The sequence below is a fragment of the Sinohyriopsis cumingii genome, chromosome 12, assembly GCF_028554795.1.
Source record: "Sinohyriopsis cumingii isolate HCF-2022 chromosome 12, ASM2855479v2, whole genome shotgun sequence".
NCBI classification, from domain to species: Eukaryota; Metazoa; Mollusca; class Bivalvia; order Unionida; family Unionidae; genus Sinohyriopsis; species Sinohyriopsis cumingii.
In genome coordinates, this window is record NC_142972.1 from 83,173,609 (window position 1) to 83,179,444 (window position 5,836).

The 5,836-nt window shown below is 36.4% G+C and overlaps 1 non-coding gene across 1 annotated transcript; it reads right to left on the minus strand.

The window, feature by feature from the left end:
* Positions 1–866: 866 nt before the first annotated feature.
* Positions 867–1,090, minus strand: LOC149786859 (small nucleolar RNA U3). Its single transcript, XR_016425308.1, has one exon. It is a non-coding gene; the product is annotated as a small nucleolar RNA U3 (small nucleolar RNA).
* Positions 1,091–5,836: the final 4,746 nt, after the last annotated feature.

Genomic DNA, 5,836 nt, shown 5'->3' on the forward strand with positions numbered 1-5,836 from the left:
GTAACAATGTTGTATGCATTAGCTGACCCTGATCTGAACTTTCCTAGTCATTCGTTAATTACCCGTTGTAAATGTAATAATGACAGCCTAGATGTTACAGCTTGTTAAGTGTTGATCAGGTTGTATAATACTTAGAGAGTGGGTAATAGAAAAAAGATTTTTTTCTCTTTACTTTTCTGTCCTGTTGATCAAGAGTTATACATTTTCTATTACATTTGTTTAGTTAAATTTAGTTATATTTATTCTAGCACGTGCAAAGCTTGAGGAAGTTCTCAGCGGTTTTCTCCTTTTCGATGACACTCATTGCCAATATAAACATTACCACAAATTACAACTGCACTAATACGTACTCACTAGTTACCAGTTTATCAGAAGGTTTGTTAACCATCATCAAGGTTAGGTTGCTTGGGTTTATCTGAAGTGACTTATATGGATGTTTACGCAAATGAAGAACGGCATAAATGGAATGAATACTGTAAAATGAATAGTTCATGTATGTAATTTAATGTTGTAAGGGGTTTTTGTTACATTAGAATGTTTCTGAAAGACGAAGAAATGGGCCGCTTAAAGCACTTTCATCAATAAATGTATTGCATATTATAAATTGTAGAAGTTTCCCAGTTTGTTATATTCAGTTATTACTAGTAATGGAAGTTATCTACTTTAGTAGCCACACTTTTTATACCAGGGGTCTCAAACTCCAACCACCCTGAGGACATTTTCGCTGGCCCATGTCCTGCACTACCTTGGTTATCTCTCGACATCTTGTGACACCAATTGTTTTTCGGTCACAATACGCTGGCCGCGTCTTTGGAATTCCTGCTTTACTATCATTTATTAATTTTCGTTTGTTTGTATAGAGGAAAACCACTTAGAATGCGTCCCCTTCCTCCAACTCTCCACTTAGGGAAGCAGAGGAACGGTCATCAATAGTAAGAACTTGACACCCCCGGCTGGGTGTAATGGTTCTTACCCGCTTCACGCTCAGAAGGGGACGCTATATCTCCTCCTCATGGTTTTCGCTCTCGTCAGTTTTACCCGACGACCTGGCGCATCATACTATAGAAATGACCCCTAAGAGTATGATCTTAACAATTTAATGATTTTCACCAGACTATATCAAATAATTTCCTGATTTTTCAAGGTGTTTCAAAAATAGAGTTATCAATTTATTTCGTGTTGTTTTACACATACTCTAATAAATCGTCATTTTCCAAAAATTCATTGTTGATAACGACATTTGTAAAGTTAAACACATCATGTTTCTGCACTTGCCTTTGAAATGGTAACGATAATGAGCAAATATTACGAATGACAATTGTTTCATGGTGAACGTAAGGGACTTAACTCTTAACAAATTAAAGATAGCATGGTTAGACGTCATATTTTATTATATCGGGATAACTAGCATTTAATCTATAGCAGGTGATTAGTAGTACTGATAGTATATAAATGGCTGCGTTATTGATCAGAAGGGCGGACGGTGTTATTTATTTCTGTGACGCTGTAGGCAAAGTTTTTGAGAACGAGTTCGTTGAGGTTGCTTTTCGCCTCGGTGTCAACTTTTTCATTTCCCGGAATTAGGATGTGGGAAGGGATCAACTTTTCATCGAGTTCAATTTTAAAAGAAATGGAATTGCCATATTTGTTTACGTTTATATCTGGCCTGAGTTATCATATTGGGTGTGCTTTTTTTTTTATTCGTCGGATACCAAGGATTGTAGGAAGGCTGCGCGAATCGCTCCCTGAATGAGCTTGCATCATTAACGTGTGCGGTCGTTTAACCATGGGGGATAGAGCCAGCACTTAACAAGATTTTACCCTTAATTAATGTGCCTTAAAGAGCACCCATTTCGGGGATCTCTTTGTGCGCACCGTGAACTGTTTATTTACTGGGACACAGGAGAAACTACACGACCATTTCTGTATGCATCACATGTTTACGATTTGACATGTCTGGACTTGGTGCGGGAGGTGAGTTGCCGGAAGATGGCACTGTTGTGTTGGATAAAGGCCCAAGTGATTCAGGGTGAACTTTGGATGTTTGTGGCCAAAATGAAGTTTCGTCTAGCATTTAACTAAATGTGATAGTTAAGTTTGACTCTTAACAGTTTCATGAGGAGGGAGATGGCCCAAAAGTTAGCCCCTCCAAGGTTGCGGAACAAGTTGACATCTCGATTGTACCGTTTTATGAGTTCTTTGATGTTGGTCGCGATTTGCACTTCACTGAGTAACATACCTAAGAAAGTCTCTTATTTTTCGAACTTTTCGGGATTTTGTCTGTGTCCCAGATTTTCTTATTAAGGTCAATTACTATATTAGGTCAGAATTTTTGAGTAAAAGTATTAAGATTGAAGTTTTCTATAAATTGTATTAAAAGTAATTTTTCATTAAATTATATTGAAAGTAATTTCCCACTAAAATATATTGAGATTAATTTGATCTATTTCTGTACTACTACTGTATACTATTTTAATAAAGATTTTGCTTTTACAAGCAAGTGCAAAACCCCATAAAATACATTTCTCTAGTATCCAAAGGTCAGCAAATTTTAGACTTGGTGGGAAGCTGCTGAACAGGTAAATTTCTAATTTCCTACTGGATTAGCACGCTAGATGATTCACGCGTTTCCCGTGGGAAAGGACGAGAGCCTTGTTCTGATTCGAAATGGACGTACAGAAGTACTGCGTATAAATTCAGAGCAAGCTTGCGCAAAATCAATTCCTCTATCGAGAATTAGAGGACTCTTTCTTTTCTTACAAGTAAGAATCGTCTGTGTTCGTAAACTTCTTTAAAGTATAAGGACTTTTTAATGTTGACATTTTCACGACAAATTTCAATCTAGTCTTGATATTTGTGTAACATTTTTGTGAGTTCTTTCTATTTTATATTATAATGTAATGGAATGTTTAATCGTTTCAAAGAATTTATATTCGTTTGTGTTTATGGTATATACCATCGGAAATGACGAATTCGCTACAAACTTCATGTTTAGATTTAATTTGGAAATAAAAGACTTTTGAAGTAATAAAAGAATGATGTTTCAGTAACCTATTCCAAATTAGTATTCTATGTTAAATTTAGGAAAATACATTTATTCAAAACGATTGTTGCATTATATCACAGCTATTGAATTGTATACTCTTTGGCTATCATGAATTTAGTCGAGATCTAATTAGCTGTATTGTATTCTAAAAGGCAGAAATTATACAAATGTATGAAGTTGGTAAGCTCGAAGGAAAAGTGTAATTTTATATGTATTTCATGTATTTTAAAATATAAAGTTTTATAGATGTATCTCTAAATATATCAATTATTTAAATAACATTCGTTCATCGAGAATCAGAGGACTCTGTTTTTCCTTACAGCGATTACGTACCTCTCATCGCCATTTTCCCCAAGATGTAGACGCATCTGCACCGTTAGGAGTGACGCCTTTTCTTAAGTTATGACGAAAATTATTTCATAACACTATTACGAGGTTGTTGGGTACATTTTTCTGTATCTCGTGGCCTAGTATAACTTCTTCAGGGAATGCAGGAGAAGGCATTGCCGTTTAAGGCCTTGGACCATTCGGCTTTTACAAATCGTAGGTTCAATGGACTGCTAGTGTTCCCAGGCAAGTAAATACCATTGTAAATGCCTTATTCATTTTTTTGTGGCTTTTAAAGACGTATTTAATTTTATCGTTGATACTCGTTCTAGATTCAGTAGCTTACAAATGGGGTGGGGGGACGGGTGCCAGATATCTTGCAGTGCCAAAACCATATGCGCCAAAGTTATTTAGGGGCCAGAATCTCCTTTTGGCCTTGATCGTCGACCCGGGCGCCAGTTACTCTTAATACAACACTGATTGGACTACTTTAGTTTTGTTATTATTTCCAAGTATCTTCGGGGTAGTCGACTCGTTTTTCCTCTCATTTATTTATTGCGTTGCCATACCCACCCCGTCGAGTTAGTGTTGAAATACAATTTTGAGCAGTGGTCTGTCTGTCTCTCTCTCTCTCTGGGATTTTGTGTTTGCTACTTGAATTATGGTTTTAGCTGCGTTTTCTTCTTTGTCAGTTGTGAAGTCAACGGCATTTTTAGTTCTTTGGGCTTTTTTTTATTATAAATATTTAGTCGTTACTTGACATTCTTTATTAAACCACAGCATGGATGGTTTGTCAATTGATCCTTTTATTTGGGGTATTGCAGCTTTTGCTAATATGACTAGGGTTTCGATTAGGTTGTCATTAAGGATGTCGGTGTCCTGATTGTATATTAGTCTGATGCCGATTGTTTCCCCTAAGCTGTTTCCAGTTTGCTTGTTCGCAGCCCACCTTGACGGGAGTGACGTATCGATAGGAGGTGGTAGTGGTGGTGGCTTTGTGTTGTACTTTTATGGAAAAGTGGTCGCTCCCTTAGTATCAGTATCATCGACTTGCAATCGTTTATTTATGCTATTTTGGGTGCACAAAGTGACAGGTCTGTATCTGAGTTTAACCTGTAATATGGTCGATACTGGTGTTGGAGCCGCGCTATTTATGATGACCATGCTGTATGTTTAGGCCATTTTTCGATAGTCATGCCTCTTTAGTCAGCTTTATACTTCTCTATAGTTCTTTGTGGGCTTTGAAATTCCCGCATATTATTACACATTCGTCGAGGTTATTTGTTATTTTAGTTACGTCTTCCATTGTAGAATTGTATACATCAGTTCTTTCATATATGGTGAAGATGACTACAGTGAGATTCTGTATGTGGATTTTAATTGCTTCAATTTCCAGGTCGCATGGCTCTTAGCGGTGAGGAAGCCATGTTTTAGATATTTTGTATCATATCCTATAATATTACGGACCCTTGTAATGCCGTTCGGGTTTGTTTCATGAAGACATTTTATATCTGGCAGTTTCGTAGATGCTAGCAGTTTAATATTTATTTAGTCGGCGTTGGCTTCTAGTCCGCGCACGTTCCATTGCCACAAATTGAAAGACTTTGGCTTTGATGTCTTTTGGAGGAAAATCAGTACCCTTTTGAAATTTTGCCACTTCCCCCAACATTTGACCTGATCCGGCCCCGGACTGGTAATATTAGTACCGCCACGAGATGAGAACTAATTCTTAATAACAATATATAGAGCCACCCCAATTTAATAACCGTAAGAATCGCTATGTCAAAAATACATTGCTCTCCCATTTTTACTTAACCTAATGAACCTAAGATTCGCAATGTCAAAGAGACAGAAGGAAGGTCAAGCAACGGGGGAATATAAATTAGATAAACAAATAGAACCCACACTTTAAACATAATAACCCTAATTATAGTTCATCGAGCAGTCAATATAGACCCAAAATGGCCACAATGCAGAAATAAAAAACGATAAAGATGAAAACGTATAAATAAATCAGACCCGAGCGAGAGGGGACTAGTACTAGTACCGCCACGTTGAGAAATAGTTCTTAATAATAACTAAGACCACCACCCTCCAAGATTCTCTATATCGAAGAGATATACTGAAGATCAAGCGAACAGGGTAATGGATATAATAATAATAATAATAATAATAATAATGAAAATAATGAAAATTAAATTAGCTATCAAAAAAAGGAAACACAATAAAAACACAAAGATAAGACATAATGACCCCCCAACTTTTGGTACTCAGGGATAACTACAAGAAGAAAAATATCAAGAAAATTAAGAAAAGCCTATTAAAAATTAATAAGATGAATAATACAAATGAACAGTAACGAGAAGGAAACACAGATAACAATAACGCTGGAAAAAGAGGCAAACAAGGCGACAAAGAACATAAATAACGAAGATCAATACGGATAAATCACAAGTCTAGAGG